A 19,295-nucleotide genomic window follows, 5' to 3' on the forward strand; every position below is an offset into this window, starting at 1 on the left:
GCCGGCAGACCAGGGTCCTCCGTGAGTCTCTCGAATTGAACTAGGGTGCCGTCGTTATATAGGTCCGCCATGGATTCCATCCCCACGTGTTCCCAGCTGTCCAATTGTGTTGCGGTTACCACTCCCCCAGGCCTAGGCATGCCTTCCAAAGGGAGGGCCGGGGCATAGGGCGCTGTCCCCTTTGTCAGTGTTAATGCTCGCTTGTAGCATCTAAGTGCCACCGCGAGGTGCAATTGTATTCCGCGAGCCGCATCATTGAGGGGGTGGAATAGTGCGAGGGCCCCCGCACGGGTCAGGGCCGGGGCCATCGAGGCTGTGTCATTGAGGTTCCTTCCCGCGAGCCATGCCACCACCCATTGAAGTTGCGCCGCGAGGTAATAAAGTTCCTGATTGGGGACCGCCAATCCTCCCGAGGACGTCGGGGCATATAGCTTCTTCAGGGCTACTCTGGGTCTCCCTGTGTTCCATAGGAGCGTACGCACCATGGTTTCCAGGTCTTTAAATATCCGGGCGGGGACGTATACCGGTATGTTCGAATAATAATAAAGGAGTCTCGGTAAAACTATCATTTTCGCCAGGGTGATTCTGGCTGGGACATTCAGCGGGAGCGTGTTCCAGAAATGTATCTGGGCTCTCAGGGAGGATATAGCCCTGATCAAGTTGCCCTCCAGTATGTCCGCCGGAGACCGGTATATATGGATACCGAGGTATTTAAAGGTGCCCGCGTACCAGGTTAGCGTCGTGCCCCCTAATTGCACCGCACATTCCTGCATATCAGGGTGAAAGGGGTAGACCCCAGATTTCCCCCAATTGACTCGTAGTCCCAAGTGGGCTGTGAATTCTTGTAGGGTGTCCGCGAGCCCCGGCGGTATCTGAGTGAGGTCCCTAATGTAGAGGAGCAGGTCGTCCGCGTATAGCGAGACCGTATGCATGCCGTCCATCATTGGGATGCCCCATTCTGCACCCTGTCCCCTCAGCAACTCCGCCAGTGGCTCCATCGCTAAAGAGAAGAGCAGAGGCGACAATGGGCAGCCCTGACGAGTGCCCCGTCTGACTCGTATAGTGTCGGATAGGAGGCCCCCGGTCCTGACTCGAAAGCTAGGAGTTTGGTATAGGAGGCCGACCATTTCCAAATAACCATCTCCCAGGTCAAATTTTTGCATCACCGCCCTTAGATATGGCCACTCCACTGAGTCAAACGCCTTTTCCAGATCTAATACAAGACAACCCGAACGCGGCCAAGGGTTCCTCGCGTATTCCTGCACCCTGAACAACCGACGGATATTGAGCGACGTGCTGCGGGTGGGTACAAAGCCGTTCTGGTCTGTGTGAACAATGGTGGGTGTGTACTGGGCAAGTCTTCGCGCTAGTGTGGATGCTAATATTTTATAATCTGTGTTTAAGAGAGCGAGCGGTCTGTATGAGCCCAGTAGCGTCCCGTCTTTTCCCGGTTTTAAGAGGGAGACCAGGGTGGCTTCATTTAGAGAGGGCGGCAGTGAGGAGTCGTCGAGCGCTGTTGTGTACACTTTAATCAGTTCAGGGATCAGGAGGTCCCGATATGCCTTATAGAACTCCGCTGGGAGTCCGTCAGGGCCAGGGGATTTACCATTAGACAGCGCTGCTATGACCTCTCGGAGTTCCTCGGACGTGATGGGCGCCGCTAGATCCGTGCGTTGGGCGTCGCGGAGCACCGGCAATGGTATCTGGCGGAGGTATCCCTCCGTGTCCGGGGCGGGGGTGGGCAGGTAAGAGCGGTACAGCGCGTCGTAATGGGTGACGAACGCGCCGTGAATCTCCACCTGAGTGCGTAAGAGCGACCCGTCTGCGCCCAGTACTTTTGTGACTGGTTTTGTCTTTTCCCTTCTGGTAATGAGCCACGATAACAATTGACCCGGTTTGTCCCCTCTATCGTGAGTGCGAGCCGCGTGGGCAGCATAATTCAAACACCTAAGCCTCTCTAGCAGTTTTTCGTGACTTGCGCGCGCAGATTGCAACTCAGCGCCATCATCTCTGACCGAATCCTGCTCATGTCGGATCAACTCGGCTTCTATCCTCTGAAGGTCTTTCTCAACACATCGTTTAAGGTTGACCTGTGTGCCCAGACATTGTCCTCTAATGACCACTTTAAAAGCGTCCCATTCTATTTGTGGGGTGGTGGCAGAGCCCGCGTTCTCCTCGAAGTAATGCGCTATATGTGTGAACAGTGAGTCCCGGAAGGGCGCATCCAACAGGAGATCCGGTTGCAGTCTCCAAGTGGGGACAGGGGGGTGTGGGGTCGCCCAAGAGACAGTCAGCATGTGAGGGTTGTGGTCGGAGTGTGTCCTACCCATGTAGTATGCCTCCTTTACTAACGGGAGTAAGTCATCAGTGAGCATGTACCTGTCTAATCGGGTGTGTAGGGTGTGAGCACCTGAGTAGTATGAATGCGTCCTGGTGGTTGGATTACGGTGTCGCCACACGTCCTGCAAGTGCCATTGGTCAGCCCAAGCTACAAGTGCTTTCATGGCACCCACTACCGGTGCGTTGGGTAATGGCGGGAAGGAACGGTCTAGTGTGACATCCAGCACGCAGTTATAGTCCCCTCCCAATATCCAGGGGATCCCATGCCAGTGAGATAGGGCCGTAGACACTGTCGCAAGAAAACCCTGCTGGTCCGTGTTAGGGGCGTAAAGCGACGCTAGAACCAATGGATGTCCATCCAAACGTCCTTTTATCGCCACCAGTCTTCCCTCCCTGTCTATGTGTGAGTCGTCAATTTCAAACGGAATTCCTGGTCTCACCCATATCAATACACCCCTCGCGTAGGAGGAGAACCCAGTCGCGTACAGCTGGCCACGCCATCGCCTGCGTAGTGTGAGTACTTCAGTCGCTGTCAGGTGTGTCTCCTGTAGGAGTGCTCTTTGTACCTTGTGTCTCTTCAAATACGAGTATATCATGTACCTGCGTGAAGGTGTGTGTATACCACGCACATTCCAAGTGCAAAGTTTAACCTCAGCCATCACAATGCATCAAGTCATTCTCAGCCACCCTCCCCCTCGCCCCATGCACATCCCCGGGAAGTTTTCCACCTCTCAACTGCACAACATTTCCCCGCACACCTGTGGGGCACCATGAAAAGTTCAGTAATTCCGCCATTAAACTATGATTGCAGCACGTTAAAAGAATAGGGAGAAGGGTGAACATAAACTGGGGAAAATACCATAGGGTCGGCTGCCAAACGTGCAGCCGTCCAAACACTCTACTGGGATATCCAACGTTCTGGTCTGCCATCAGGTGGGCTATACCGATAGCCGCGCAATGCAACCTTAAAGTCCTGCGGCACCTGTGCTGTCAGTTTCCTGTGTGTAGTAGGAGCTTCGCCCACTCGGAGTGACCCCTGCCGTATCATAACCCAGGGGGGAGGAGGCTCTCTAGGCCGATTGTTCAGCGGCAGGTGACATTATGTATGCGTCAATGACTACTTACTGCGTCTCAGACGTGCGCCCCTGTTGGGAATAGTGAACTCACCGCCTCTGTCTCACGCCTTCAATCGGTGTCATCTAGTCGCCTCACTCCGGTACATTAGTCCCACCGGCTGGCAAGTGTGAGGGCATGGAACGGGTGGGAGAGTGGAGCAGAGCAGAAAGAGCGCCAGGGTGCGACACTCCGTCAACCGAACAGATCCGATGTTTGTGGCGTGATTGCTGGTAGATCACCTGAGACCTGTGAGTCCGGTAGCCCATAGATCGCCTCGTCGTCGCTTGGTGATATCCCGGGGCTGGTGATAGGTGGGGAGCATTGAGGCGGAGAGCCGCCAAGCTCCGTGGCCATCCGCAGGGCTTCCCGTTGCTCTGATCCTTGCTCACATGATATACATATATATATATATATATATATATATAAAGCAAGCCTCTATAAATCCCGAAGTGTCCTTCGCTTTCTCTTTGCTGTCAGTAAGGAGAAGTGGACTTGTATATTTTGCTCTGCCCGTGAGCAAACGAAGGACCCTCTCGAAAGAAGTAGGACACGGACACATGGGCAACTTTTGAATGTAGCCAAGGTATTGGATTTAAGCCGTGACCCGCCTCAAAATCTTACCTGATGCCGGAGGGCTGCTGGAGCACGGCGGACCTGGAGATCTGGGTGAGACGCTGACGAAATTTTGGTATCTCCAGTCTGGTGCGCAGGGAGGATTTGAGGCAAGAAAGTATGGGAATAGAGGCAGAGAAAGCAAGATCATCACAGCGGCTTCCCCCAAAATCCGGACTGCTAACTTGCAGCATTGTGGGACTAGTAGTCTCTGTAATCAGCGCAAGTAGCGGAAACAGAAGCAGGCGGGGCCTCTGAAAGTCATCTAAAGCGGAGCCCATTGAAGACCTGAGAAGCACGCAATTCTGGGAGCATCTGATGAAGGCGAATGCCGAAACCGGTAGTGCTGTACCCTGATTAAAGCAAGCCTCTATAAATTCGAAGTGTCCTTCGCTTTCTTTTTGCTGTCAGTAAGGAGAAGTGGACTTATATATATATATATATATATATATATATATAAATATATATATTACCTACTGGCGGTCGCCAGTAGGTATATATAGTTAGGATTTTTTTGAATAGGGATTTCTGAAAATTCTATGTTGAATAACTTTGGCGTTGATGGACGGAATTGGCTGAAATTTTCAGGAAAATGTAAATGCAAATATTTTTCATTGAATTTTTAAGGTTTTGTAAATGCAAATACCTAACTATATATGGTCTCAAACCTATGGTTTTTTCTATGAATATATATATATATATATATATATATATATATATATATATTCACAGAAATACCATAGGTTTGAGACCATATATAGTTAGGTATTTGCATTTACAAAACCTTAAAAATTCAATGAAAAAACCATAGGTTTGAGACCATATATAGTTAGGTGAATATTTTAATCATAAAAAAACAATGAAATTCCATATATAGTTAGTTGCACTAACTATATATTTCGCGCACCCGCAATCCACTGCTGATGATGTCACATATTACATCATTCATGACATGGTCAGTGACATCACTGATGACATCACTGATGACATCTCAAATGACATCACTGATGACATCTCAAATGACATCACTGATGACATCACTGATGACATCTCAAATGACCTCACTGATGACATCACTGATCACATCTCATTTGACATCATTGATCACATCACTGATGACATCATTCATGTGCTAATACAATGAACCTCTTCAGACTCTAATATAACCTTAGATACACTCAGTGTATACAGACACTCACACACTGTCACTCATCCATGGAGTTACTCACACACCTAGTCAGTCATGCAAAGAATCAATCTCACATTCATTTCCTCAACTATACAGTTATACACACCTTACTTATTCAAACATATACTAACACATATTTACTCTCTTATACAATCCCTGATACAAGTTCACAATGATCCATACAGCCACTCACACATTCACTGGCTCTCATGCACAGTTATTTATATATGCCAACTCTCACATGTACTGTGTTTTACATATGTACTTACTATGACATGTAGCATTGAGATATCCATTCACTCATCAATACACTCATGCACACAGTCAACCGCCCATGTAGCTGTTTCCACATGCACTCTTGAACTCATACACCTAGTGAATCAACTGCTCACACATCTATGCACAGAGTCACACACCTCCCAGCCACCCCCACACACACTCAATCTCCCATACAAATACTTGGGCAACCAATCAATAACACATATAGCCTCTCGTATAGCTAATGATCAACACATGCAGCAGTTTACACCACAACAGACATACTGATGCTCACATTCAGACAGTTTAGTCACTAACCCATGCATTTTGTACGACACATTTATTCACTCACTCATACAGTCAGTCACACACCTACTAAATCCAGACACTTATACATCCACTCATTCTTCAATATGTAAAACATATTTAAACTTTACAGAAACACAAAGTCACTGGATGATGCCATCAGTGATGCCATCAGTGAGGTCATTTGAGATGTCATCAGTGATGTCATCAGTGACGTCATTTGAGATGTCATCAGTGATGTCATTTGAGATGTCATCAGTGATGTCATCAGTGATGTCACTGACCATGTCATGAATGATGTAATATGTGACATCATCAGCAGTGGATTGCGGGTGCGCGAAATATATAGTTAGTGCAACTAACTATATATGGAATTTCATTGGTTTTTTATGATTAAAATATTCACCTAACTATATATGGTCTCAAACCTATGGTTTTTTCATTGAATATATATATATATATATATATATTACCTACTGGCGGTCGCCAGTAGGTATATATAGTTAGGATTTTTTCTCTATGGGTTTTTTGAAAATTCTATGTCTAATAACTTTGGCGTTTGTGGACGGAATTGGCTGAAATTTTCAGGAAAATGGCACATTTTGTTTCTGAGCAGCCCTTGAAAATTTGGGGGGGGGTTCGTCCAGTGGGGGCCGAGAAAAAAGGGGGGTCCCAAAACGTGTTTTTAACATTGAGTTTTCCATAGGGCGGTTGGCCTCACTTTTAGCCCGAACGGCTGAATGGATTTGCACGAAACTTGGCAAAATTGTAGGGACTGGTAGCCCGATGTGCCTTTTGTAGGTCTCAATATATGTGCTCCAGTGGATTTTGAGAAATTAACGTTTAAAAAAAGATATATATCTGTAACAGCGGACCGGGCAGCGGCCCAGGACGCGTACTTTTCGCGCAACGGAGCTTTGTGAAGCGAAGCTGATTGGTTCTCTGGCGTCTGTCAACATTCCAAACAGTCCGTAGCGGCCGCCATCTTGTCTCTCGGTAGGATCGAGAGACAAGAGGAGGCCAAAGCGAAGGGGCAAATGACCATAAGGGGGAATAGTAGATCCTCGCTGACCCCCTAGGTTTGATGTGGAGGTTTTAAAAGGGCCCCGCGGGGCAAAAAAAAAAAATAATAATAATAATCGAACGGCTGAATGGATTTGCACGAAACTTGGCAAAATTGTAGGGACTGGTAGCCCGATGTGCCTTTGCTAGGTCTCAATATATGTGCTTCAGTGGATTTTGAGAAATTAACGTTCAAAAAAAGATATATATCTGTAACAGCGCACCGCTTCGCGTACTTTTCGCGTTACGGAGCTTTGCGAAGCGAAGCTGATTGGCTCTCCGGTGTCTGTAAACATTCCAAACAGTACGTAGCGGCCGCCATCTTGTCTCTCGGTAGGATCGAGAGACAAGAGGAGGCCAAAGCGAAGGGGCAAATGACCATAAGGGGGCATAGTAGATCCTCGCTGACCCCCTAGGTTTGATGTGGAGGTTTTAAAAGGGCCCCGCGGGGCAAAAAAAAAAAATAATAATAATAATCGAACGGCTGAATGGATTTGCACGAAACTTGGTAAAATATTAGGGACTGGTAGCCCGATGTGCCTTTGCTATGTCTCAATATATGTGCTTCAGTGCATTTTGAGAAATTAACGTTCAAAAACAAGATATATATCTGTAACAGCGCTCCGCTTCGCGGAGATAAAATTATATCTGTATTACCTAGCTGTTGCTAACACCAGTTAGCGACGGCTAGTAGGAGATAGCGACCATCTTGGGTCCCACTTTGCATGTGAGTGATATTTATCACTAATGACATGCAAAGTGGGCATGCCAAGATGTTAGCGACTGGAAACAGTCGCTAACATCGCTATCTCCTAGGGACTGGTAGCCCGATGTGCCTTTGCTATGTCTCAATATATGTGCTTCAGTGCATTTTGAGAAATTAACGTTCAAAAACAAGATATATATCTGTAACAGCGCTCCGCTTCGCGGAGATAAAATTATATCTGTATTACCTAGCTGTTGCTAACACCAGTTAGCGACGGCTAGTAGGAGATAGCGACCATCTTGGGTCCCACTTTGCATGTGAGTGATATTTATCACTAATGACATGCAAAGTGGGCATGCCAAGATGTTAGCGACTGGAAACAGTCGCTAACATCGCTATCTCCTATTATCAACTTTTGGAAATATTCGAGATAAGCGCGAATATCTCCAAAAAGTAACAGCTGCCCTGAGCAGTTCTTAGCCATGTTATCCAATGGGAGGTGGATAACATGGCTAAGAGCATTAGCTCGGTAATGCATGAATATCGCGGAGTTTTCAGCGATATTAATGCATTGCGCTCGTTTTTTATCGTATTTGCGATAAACCTTGATAATAGCAAGGTTTATCTGCGATAATTTCTGACTGTAAAAAAATCTTTGCAATGCATCGTTAGGGATAAATATCGCTTAACTTTGGTAATATGCCCCAACGTCTGTTAACGTTCGATTCGAAGGAAATCAGGAATTGTTGAAAAACATTGTGTGCGCCATCTTGTCTTTTTTCAAATGCCACACTTTTGTCGTGCACGGCAGCCATTTTAGATGCCTTGACCAGACCCACTCTGTGCACGCTGTCGATCCTTAGCATGGCTCCCCACCCTCGCAAGCATCTCACCCAGGCAGTGGTCACCCCCGCTCTCTGTCTTATGCATGGGTAATAAACCTCCCCCCATCTGCGTTGCTCTTCCCTGAGAATCACACCCTGTGCCCGCCCGACACCTCCCTTTCGCCCTATTCACTACCGCACCCTCTGACACTCCTTTTCCTCTGTGTCCGATTGTCCAGGCCGGTCCTAGGCTATCAGCTAGCCCTGCAGATGTAGTTTATGGCCACAGCTGTAAAGAATCACCCCTCTTCAAAGGAGTTATAGTAGATCAAGGCCCACACTCGATGAGATCCGTCACAGCAGAAGCGTTGCTATTATCTGAAAACCATCCTGTATTGTGATTGGGGAGGGGACCGAGCGTGAAGCGGAAGATTCCAGGGATGACTCTTTGTACATCAAAGTTTTTACAATTATGTGTCACATTAAAAATATATAGCACTCCGACAAAGTAGTAAGATTATAAAACTTTAATAATTTATAAATATATACAAGAAAACAAAAATAGTAATAACATATAAACATTTTTAGGGAAAAACAACGAAGTAGCGGTCGGCTGTGCGAATAGTCCCAACGCAGCACAACGTCCAGATTTCCGGCGTGGGGCGTCGCGGGGGGTGGGTCATCAGTAGCAAACTGTTGTGCGAATAGTTCCAAGGCAGCAGAACGCGCCGAAATCTAGATGACACGAAAGTGATGTCTAGTAAGTTGCCACCCAGCAAATAACGGCGTGGGGCGTCGCGGGGGGTGGGTCATCAGTAGCAAACTGTTGTGCGAATAGTTCCAAGGCAGCAGAACGATGGCACCAAGGTGATGTCCAGTAAGTTGCCGCACTGGTTTTGGTATCCTACAATGCTGCTCCGAATAACGGCGTGGGGCGCCCCGGGGGAGGCGGCGTGAACGGGCCTCTCCAGGTGGAGTCTCATCTGTTTTAGTGGGGCGCCCCTTTACCGTTTCAGTTGCCATTCCGTCCGCTTTTGGTCCACTGTGTCAAAATCCGCCATTCAGCTGAGTTGCGCCCACTCTTGCGGTGCAGCGATAGGCGGCTGCCACAGGACTCTCAAAATGGCGGCAGGCTCTTTCCTTTTTGGGCGTGGTCCACTGAAATGGCCCTGGGACACCTTGGAAATCGGACGCTTGTCTGCTAGGTCTTGGACCCCATTCTCGAAAGCGTCCCCTCCGCCTTGAGAATTCATCAAAAGTTTTGGGGGCCCCGACTCCTGCAGGCTTCTGGTGGGGAGCGGCTGCCATGATTGCTCGCGGAATGACCACGACGGAGCTACGAGATGGTGGTGCTCTCATGCTGACGCCAGTTTAGTCTGAAACATCCAGAAACAAGGTGGGGCTTTCATCGTTTGGGGGAAAAAAAAAGTTTTCATCCAATGAAAAGTGTTGTTTTTAGGTCATATGATCAAGCCTTCCATCATTCGGAAACCAAAAGTAAAATGAACCAATGAAAAGTTTTATAAACAAGTCACATGACCTGTTATGCGGCATAGGGTATAAAATGCGGAGAAAATACGTTGGCACGTGAGGCGGCGTCAGTAGCGGACCGATGTGCGAATAGGCCGAAGGCAATACAACGCGCCAAGATCCGGATGGCACCGAGGTGGTGTCCAGCAAGTTGCAGCACTGGTGTGGCCATCCTACAATGCTGAAAGTCGGCGTGGGGCGCCCCGTTGGCCTGTGAGTTTGCGTCAGTAGCGGACCGATGTGCGAATAGGCCGAAGGCAGCACAACGCGCCAAGATCCGGATGGCACCGAGGTGGTGTCTAGTAAGTTGTCGCACTTCTGTGGCCATCCTACAATGTTGAAAGTCGGCGTGGGGCGCCCCGTTGGCCTGTGAGATGGCGTCAGTAGCGGACCGATGTGCGAATGGGGCCAAAGGCAGCGCAACAATATTTTCTGACACCACAAGGCGCTGAGATGCCAAGATCCGGATGGCACCGAGGTGATGTCTAAGTTGCGGACTGATGTGCGAATGGGGCCAAAGGCAGCGTAACAATATTTTTTGTATGGAAGATACCACTAGGCGTTGAGATGCCAAGATTCGGATGGCACTGAGGTGATGTCTAGCAAGTTGGTGTGGTCATCCTACAATGCTGAAACTCGGCGTGGGTCGCCCCATTAGCCTGTGAGATGGCGTCAGTAGCGGACCGATGTGCGAATAGGCCGAAGGCAGCACAACGCGCCAAGATCCGGATGTCACCGTGGTGGTTTCATAGTTGAGAGGCACTTCATCTGCAGTGGGGCGCCGAGATCCGGATGGCACCGAGGTGATGTCTAGCAAGTTGCTGTACTGGTGTGGTTATTCTACAATGCTGAAACTCGGCGTGGGGCGCCCCATTAGCCTGTGAGATGGCGTCAGTAGCGGACCGATGTGCGAATGGGGCCAAAGGCAGCGCAACAATATTTTCCGAAGAGAAGACACCAAAAGGTGCTGACATTCCAAGATCCGGATGGCACCGAGGTGGTGTCTAGCAAGCTATGCAGTTGAGTTGTGTGCGCACTTGCGGCGAATAGGTCGAAGGCAGCATAACAATGTTTTCTGAATAGGAGACACCACAAGGCGTTGAGATTCGGTTACCACCGAGGTGATGTCTAGCAAGTTGCCGCACTGGTGTGGCCATCCTACAATACTGCTCCGAATAACGGCGTGGGGTGCCCGAAGGGGGGGGGAGCCGGCGTGAATGGGCCTTCCTAGGTGGAGGCTCGTCTGCTGTAGTGGGGCGCCCCTTTACCGTTTCAGTTGCCATTCAGCTGAGTTTCGGCTGCTCTTGATGCTACAGCGACAGGCGGCTGCAAGAGGACTCTCAAAATGGCGGCCTGTTCTTTGGATTTGGGCCTGGTCCACTAAAATGGCCCTGGGACACCTTAGAACTCGGACGCTCGATTTTCTTTTCCTTTCCTGTACATGCAAAAAAAGGTAAATGCCCGGTACGTTACACGCTTCATCTGCCACGATGAACTCTCCAGAGGAACCGAAAAAAAATATAGTTGTGGTAACTATACCATGCATCGTCATATGGAGAGGTGGCACCAATTAATTATAGTGCTGCATAAAAGAGAGATTTGGAGGAGAACCCCTGACCTGCTAGTACATTCATCAAAGAAGTGGCACTGAGAGCTTCAGAGGCAAGGGAAACGGTCCCAAATATTTAGAAGAACTTTGGAAAGATTAAAATGACATGTTTAGATTGTGGCAAATTAATTTCATGTGGACAGATGAGTGTTACTCTAATAAATACAGCATATGAACATCATCATAGTCGATGGTTGGTAGAGACATTTTGACTATATCCTGGACCTGCCCGTCCTCGCCCAAAATGGCGCCGGAATAAATGGGACTCGTAACTCCTTGTTGTGTACCGGTTGCAGAACCTTGAAATCACGAGATACGTATGCAGTTTTGAAGCACATGGCGGGCGGGGACGAGAATTGATTGAATATTTCGACATCCCTATTGATATTAAGTTCTGATGTGTTATTGATTACTGTACTGTTGAAAGTTCGAATTAACGTCACCCATGGTACTTGCCCGCAAATGTATATCTAGATAATTTTATTGTAACTGGCCCTGTCGTATTTTAATTATAAAATGTACGTCCACCGATTCCGTAACTGTTAGACACCTTAGTTCTTGCAACCTAATGGCCCGCCCGTTACGTTCCTCTACAGTGTAAATGTCTATTCATCATATACGATTACAGTTTGCTCTGTGGCAGGCCCACGTGGTTATAGGCTCGTATTTGTATAATGACATTTTCACAATAAAGGTTTTTAAAAGAAAACATGGTAGTAGTATATACATTGGTAAAGTTTTTAATAATAGTGACTGTTTTAGAATCATTAAAAGGCAAGTGAAATAAAGCAGACCAATTACATGAAGGGTAAAAGGTATAATACGAAGGAACGCAGTAAAGATAAATGGTCAAGGGCTGTTGTGTTTTCTATTCCTGCAACATAAAGTGATCGATAAGAATCTCATATTCAGGCGTATCGGCGACTAAGACAGCAGGTCGACCCTCTTGTGCTCAACGGCTCCGTCATGGGACGAAGAAACGCTCTTTTTCTCGAAAAAAGAATATATTTTACTTGCAGGACAGTTGTAAAATTTCCGGGAAAGTACATTAGCCTGGAACATTATAACATATATTTAAGAAAAAATAATGTTCGGAAGTAATGAAAAGCGTAATTTTTAGGTCATATGACCAAGCCTTTCATCATTACAATAAGAAAAGTAAAATGAACCAATGAAAAGTTTTATTAACAAGTCACATGACTTGTTATGCTTACGTTACGCGCTGCGCGCCCCGGATGACTTCCGGATGCGCTAACGCGGCGCGTCATATGACGCATTACGCGACAACGCAGGTACAGAATATAGTCAAAATGTCTCCACCAACCAGCGGTCGGAACACAACCCCTTTCAGCAGGCTAAATAGTTCTGTTAAATGACAACAGAAGGGACAGGCAACAAGAACCATCAGTCAAAGAGGGGAGAGCTAGTTCTTCTCTACCGGGTTACATTGGGGCGCTACCGGAACTGATCGAATTGGTAGTCTACAGTGTTTCTGGATGTTTCAGACTGAAGCTGGGGTTAGCATGAGAGCAGCACCATTTCGTAGCTCCGTCGTGGTCATTCCGCAACCAATCATGGCAGCCGTTCTTTATCGTTATTTTGGGCGGGGTGGGTGGCGGAGCCGAGCTGTTTTGCAGCCATCATTGTGTGGAGTTCAGTTCATCTCACTAGTTTTGTATTTGTCATGAGGGGTTGTTCCTAATGTTTCTATTTTAGCGAGGTCAAAAAGAGATCCCATTAGTGGCCTACTGATTTTGCTCGATTCCTTTTCTTTTTTTTTTACACGATTTTTCGTTATCTGCAAAGACTAAACAGAGTATTGCGACTCTGTGTTTGTTTGTAAATAGAGAATGAACCAAAGAGAACCAAAAACACACAGACACTAGATGATGTCATCAGTGATGTCATGTGAGATGTCATCAGTGATGTCATTTGAGATGTCATCAGTGATGTCATCAGTGATGTCATGAATGATGTAATATGTGACATGATCAGCAGTGGATTGCGGGTGCGCGATATATAGTTAGTGCAACTAACTATATATGGAATTTCAATGGTTTTGTGTGAGTAAAATAAGGTTTTTTAAATGCTAATTCCTAACTATATATGGTCTATAACCTATGGTTTTTTCAGTGAATTTTCAAGGTTTTGTAAATGCTAATTCCTAACTATATATGGTCTATAACCTATGGTTTTTTCAGTGAATATATATATATATATATATAGAACCACGATCGTCTTTTGCGTCTTCGTGTTCACCAGTGAGCATAAAGACGATGCAAATCCAGTATTCTGGCACACAGATCGTCAGTACAGAGCTTGCCATTTCCTTATATATTTTTTTCTTACACCACATGTGACCATAAACATGGAAGACATACTATCCGCAGATTTCTATACATTCTCTGTCTTTCTTTTAACTTATTTTCTCTTTTTTTTTTTTTTTTTTTTTTTCGTGTATTGCTTTCCTTTGCGTGATTAATACACTTTGTTCAAAACATTACTGCATACATGCATATCGATTAAACCACAAATAAATTTGACTCTTATATCTAAAAACCACATTAATTTAGAGAAACCATCAATAATTATACAGTTTGTGTATTCAATTGTTTAGAAGGCAAATTAAAACCTTTTTATCAAACAGAGCTTTTGGCTATAAAAACTGTTTTTTCTCTATCATTTATCATATATATTTAGTGCAAATCACGCAATAAATATGTGCAAAATATTTACTGTCACAATTTGTGAAAAAAACGCAATAAAGTGCTTTTTTTGTAAACATTTGACTCTTTGGCAAAATACTGCAAAAAAATATCAAACATGATGTTCTTATATGTGCAAATAGCGCTTTTGTAGAGAAAAATATTTTTTCAATTTTTCTCATCATATAACTACGCTCATTGAATAACCCACAAACAAAGGTTTCAAATATAGTGGTTTGGCTATCACATCTTCTATCTGCATAAATGCAGTGTTGTTGTAATTGATAAGCCCAAATTATTGTGAATGTGGAATAATGGAAAAAAGGAAACCAACAAAACCACCTATCCTAGGTCAAAAAAAATCAATATACCTAGTAGATAATGTGGCTAAATTATGTATTGTAAATAAAGAGTAAAGTATAGAATTATAATGCTGTATTAACCATGTCCCAAAGTGAAGTACCCAAATAAAATGAATAAATGTAATTCTCAAATGAGACAAAAGAAAAAGGAAATAGAAATGTCATATTTAAACTTAGCAGCAAGGAGGCAATACTAAAGATACTCTAATCAGTTCCAACTCTTTTAATGAAAAATAACACTCATAGAAAATAGTGCATGTCCTCTGTAGTGTTCAGTCCATTAGGAAATTTACTATCCAATTCAAGGATTATTTGTGACTCCATTCTCCTTAACATTTTGTCCCTATCTCCTCCCCTCCGTGGCTTGGGGGCAGATGTTATGACAAAGTATTTAAGGCACTGTAAGTCATTGTTTTGCATTGACTTAAAATGTCTGGCCACCGGGTAGGCACTATCGTTATTAACGATGGCACACAAATACTGGAGAATCCTGACATGCACCTGCAACTTAGTGCTCCTCACATATCGCAAACCGCAGGTGCATGTCAGTACATATACTGCATATTCTGTCTTGCAGTTGTAAGAACCCTTGATTTTAAATATTTCTGGACTGAACGGTGTGGAGTACTCAGTAGTATTAACCCCAAATCTACATGCTCTGCAGCTGGAACATCGTACAAATCCCAGGACTGTAGCCACATTTGTTTTTTACTCAGTTCAGGAAAACTTCTACTGACTTGAGATCTCATGGAAGGTCCCTTCCTATACGTGATTGTTGGACTATTTGGTAATCTTGGGGCTAGAACCATATCTGTTTTTAGAATAGGCCAAAGTAGTTATAAGCCTGGGAGCCAAAGAAGGGTCAATGGCCTCTGTTTCTATGTGGATGGAATCATCATGCTCGAGAAAAGATTCTCGCGATCGAGCATTAGTTTTATTTACAGCTTGTTTTAGAATTCCCTCTTTATACCCTCTTTGCCAGAATCTTTCCAATGCTTGAGTGGTAAAAAAGGCCAGATCGTCTTCTGTGCTGCATATACGTTTTAGCCTTAAAAGTTCTCCAAAGGGAATATTATTGATGACATGTTTCGGGTGGCCACTGCTAGCGTGCAGGGTGCTATTGCCTGCAGTACTTTTTCTATGTAATTTAGTTGCCAAATGCCCCATATGTTCAAAAACTTTAACATCCGAAAAATCCACCTCCTGCTTGTTTATCACAGATGTGAACTTCAGATTTTCATGATTGTTGTTAATTGTTGTAACGAAAGCATTGGCACTATTTACATCACCCTTCCATAAAACAAAAACGTCATCGATAAAACGCATCCACTTTAAAACATGGCCATTAAAAACTGCACTGTGTGTGCGCATGAGGACCTGCTCCTTCCACCAGCCTACGTGTAAACACGCATAGCTAGAGGGGAAGCAGGCCCCCATCGCCACACCCCTTTTTTGCAGATAAATATCATTACCAAACATAAAAAAGTTATTGTTAAGGCACCATGATGTTAGTTCTAAGATCATCTTATTATGATTGTAACATTGTAATGGTCTTTTTCCTAGGAAGTGTTCCAGGGCCCTTAAGCCAGTTTCATACTAGTATATAGCGATTCGATATTCAACGCTATGAATACCAAATCTTCGGTCCTCTGATCTTTTTAAGGAAATCACGGGTGTCCTTAATGTATGTAGGCAAGTCTTTTACTAGGTTCTGTAAAAAGTAGTCTATGTATTCAGTAATATGTTCTGCAACACCTTGAATTGCTGAGATAATCGGTCGCCCTGGGACAGGGACTGTTTGCTTATGCACCTTTGGCAGAAGATACAACTTAGGTAGAACAGGATTTTCGACATTTAAAAGCTCATAATCTTGGGTCGATATCATCCACTACCTTTTCCATTTGTGAAGTAGTTTTTTGAGCTGATCTCTTGCCACATTATATTGTTTAACGTTGTCTTGGCATAACATAAAGGATCACCAAGCTGATGAAATGCTTCTTCAATATAATCCTTTTGTGGCCAGATTGCAACGTTGCCACCTTTATCTGTAGTAGTGACAATAATCTTATGGTCATTGCTCAACTTCTGTATTAGGGATGTGTATTGTTTTTCCTGTTCACTCTTGTATCTTCTTCTGTGTTTCACCTTGTAATGTAATCTTTTTATATCTTCCACAATGACATCGTGGAAGGTGTTGATTGTGTCTCTTGGCATGTTTGGCATAAAGCTCGATTTGGGCTTGAACGGACTTGTGTTCGCCCCTGTTTGTATAACTGCTGCAGCCCTGAGTTCCTGTTGCATTGACACCTGATCCGTTTCTTCAACAGTACTGTTATACTCTAGTTGGTGCATTGTGAGATACATTTTTGTATCTGCTGCTGAGAGCCCCATGCTTATCTGATTGTTCGATTTTTGCTCCGATTCTTTAAGGCCATCCTTAATGCTAAAGAATTTGCGCAACTTCAATTTGCATATGTAGCAAAAGATATCTACTCGGGTTTTGGTGTAATTAAAATCCGAGATCAGACAATAAGTCAGACTGAGGCTCAAAAGCTGGTTTTCAGCCTGAGTCAAAGTTGTTGTTGATAAATTAATAATTGTGTTTTCCTTTGATAATTTTTGTGCCAAAATGGCCTTTTTTGTTTTTTGTAAGGCTTTTCGCTTTTTGCGACACTCGCATCGCCTTTTGTTATTTCTTGATTTTGTTGCTGCTGTTTGTTGCGTGGCCTTAGTGTTTGTAATCGATCTGTGACTAAAAAAATCTACCTCTTCTCCCAAATCCAAAAACGTTTAATGTATATATATATATACACACAAATATAGTATAAAATAGTAAATCCAAAATATTTTAAAATATAACATTAAAATAATGTAAAATAAGATTTTAAATATTTAAAAAAAATACAAATATATAATCATAAAAACCACACAAACATATATATACAGACACACACATATCTAGATATATATATATACATGTTATATACATGTATATTTATTGTAAACCTATTAATAAAATATATATTTTAATGTATATTGCATTTCTTTGAAATGTGTTTTTTAATTTATTATAAAAAACAAAAATATATAAAATATATTTATATTTAAATAATACATAGAAAATATTAAAACACAAATACAAAACACTAAACTAAATTTCCGATTTATTTAAATATGAATCAACTATCAAATAAAAAAATGAAACATATTACATTTCCCCCATCAATCTCAATATTAACAAATGATATAAAACATTAAGCAAATAAACAAATAATACCAATATGTATTTTAACATTTTAAAAAATAGGTATTCAAATAAGAAATTAAAAAATACACTATTTCGAGTCCAGCCTGTTCAACAGTAGGGAAAGCATTGGAATTCTAAGGGGTAAAAATTACTGTTCTCGTCCCCAGCCTGTGCAACAGCAGGGAAAGTGTTGGACTTCACAGGGGTTAAATTGACTATTCCCACTCCAGTCTGTGCAAAAGTAGGGAAAACGTAGGACTTCTGAGGGGTTACATTTACTATTCCAACTCCAGCATGTACAACATTAGGGAAAGTGTTGGACTTCAGAGGGGTTACATTTACTATTGCCACTCTAGTCTGTGCAACAGTTGGGAAAACGTTGGACTTCGCAGTTACAATTTCAACTCCAGTCTGTGCAACTGTGGACAAGTGTTGGACTTCGAGGGGTTTATTGTACTATTTCCACTCAAGTCTGGGCAACATTAGGGAAAGCGTTGAATGGAGATTTACAATTTACTATTCCACCTCCAGTCTGTGCAACATTAGCAAAAGCGTAATACTTAGAATTGGTTAAATTTACTATTCTCACTCAAGTCTGTGCAACATTAGGGAAAACATTGGACTTCGGGGAAGTAAAATGTATTATTCCCACTCCAGTCGGTGCAACAGTAGGGAAAGGATTGGACTTCGGAGGGGTCAGATTTATTATTCCCAATCCACTCAGTGCAGGAGTAGGGACAGTGTTGGACTTTGGAGGGGTTACATTTACTATTCCCACTCCAGTCTCTGCAACAGTAAGGGAAGTGTTGGACATCTGAGAGGTTAAATTGACTCCTCCCATTCCAGTCTGTTCAACTGTAGGGAAAATGCTGTACTTCAGAGGGGTTAAATGTACTATTCCCACGCCAGTCTGTGCAACAGTCGGGAAAGTGTTGGATTTTGGAGGGGTTAAATTTACTATTGCAACTCCAGTCTGTGCAACAGTAAGGAAAGTGTTGGACTTCGGAAGAGTAAGATTTACTTCAGTCTGTACAACAGTAGGGAAAGTACTTCACTACAAACATGTAACACATTTTAATAACTCTATAAGTTGGCACAAAATATACAACTCTTAATATAAGAATGATATATATATATATATGTATATATATATATATTAAATTAAAAACACAAACAATGTATATGATTATAAAAATTGGAACAATTAATTTTGAATTATAAACAATATTATTAATTTACTATTCAATTAAGTTCTCACACTTTACTCCAAAAACCTAGCAGGCCACACTTAAAATATAACTAAATACTAAAATAAAGGAGTATAACTCAATTAACATATTTAATGATCAATTAAATAATTACTAATAAATGAATAATTCATTGTTAATTAATTATAGCCTAAAGAACTTCCCACCCCTTGCCCCCACAA

Source organism: Lissotriton helveticus, chromosome 2_2, assembly GCF_964261635.1.
Source record: "Lissotriton helveticus chromosome 2_2, aLisHel1.1, whole genome shotgun sequence".
NCBI classification, from domain to species: domain Eukaryota; kingdom Metazoa; phylum Chordata; class Amphibia; order Caudata; family Salamandridae; genus Lissotriton; species Lissotriton helveticus.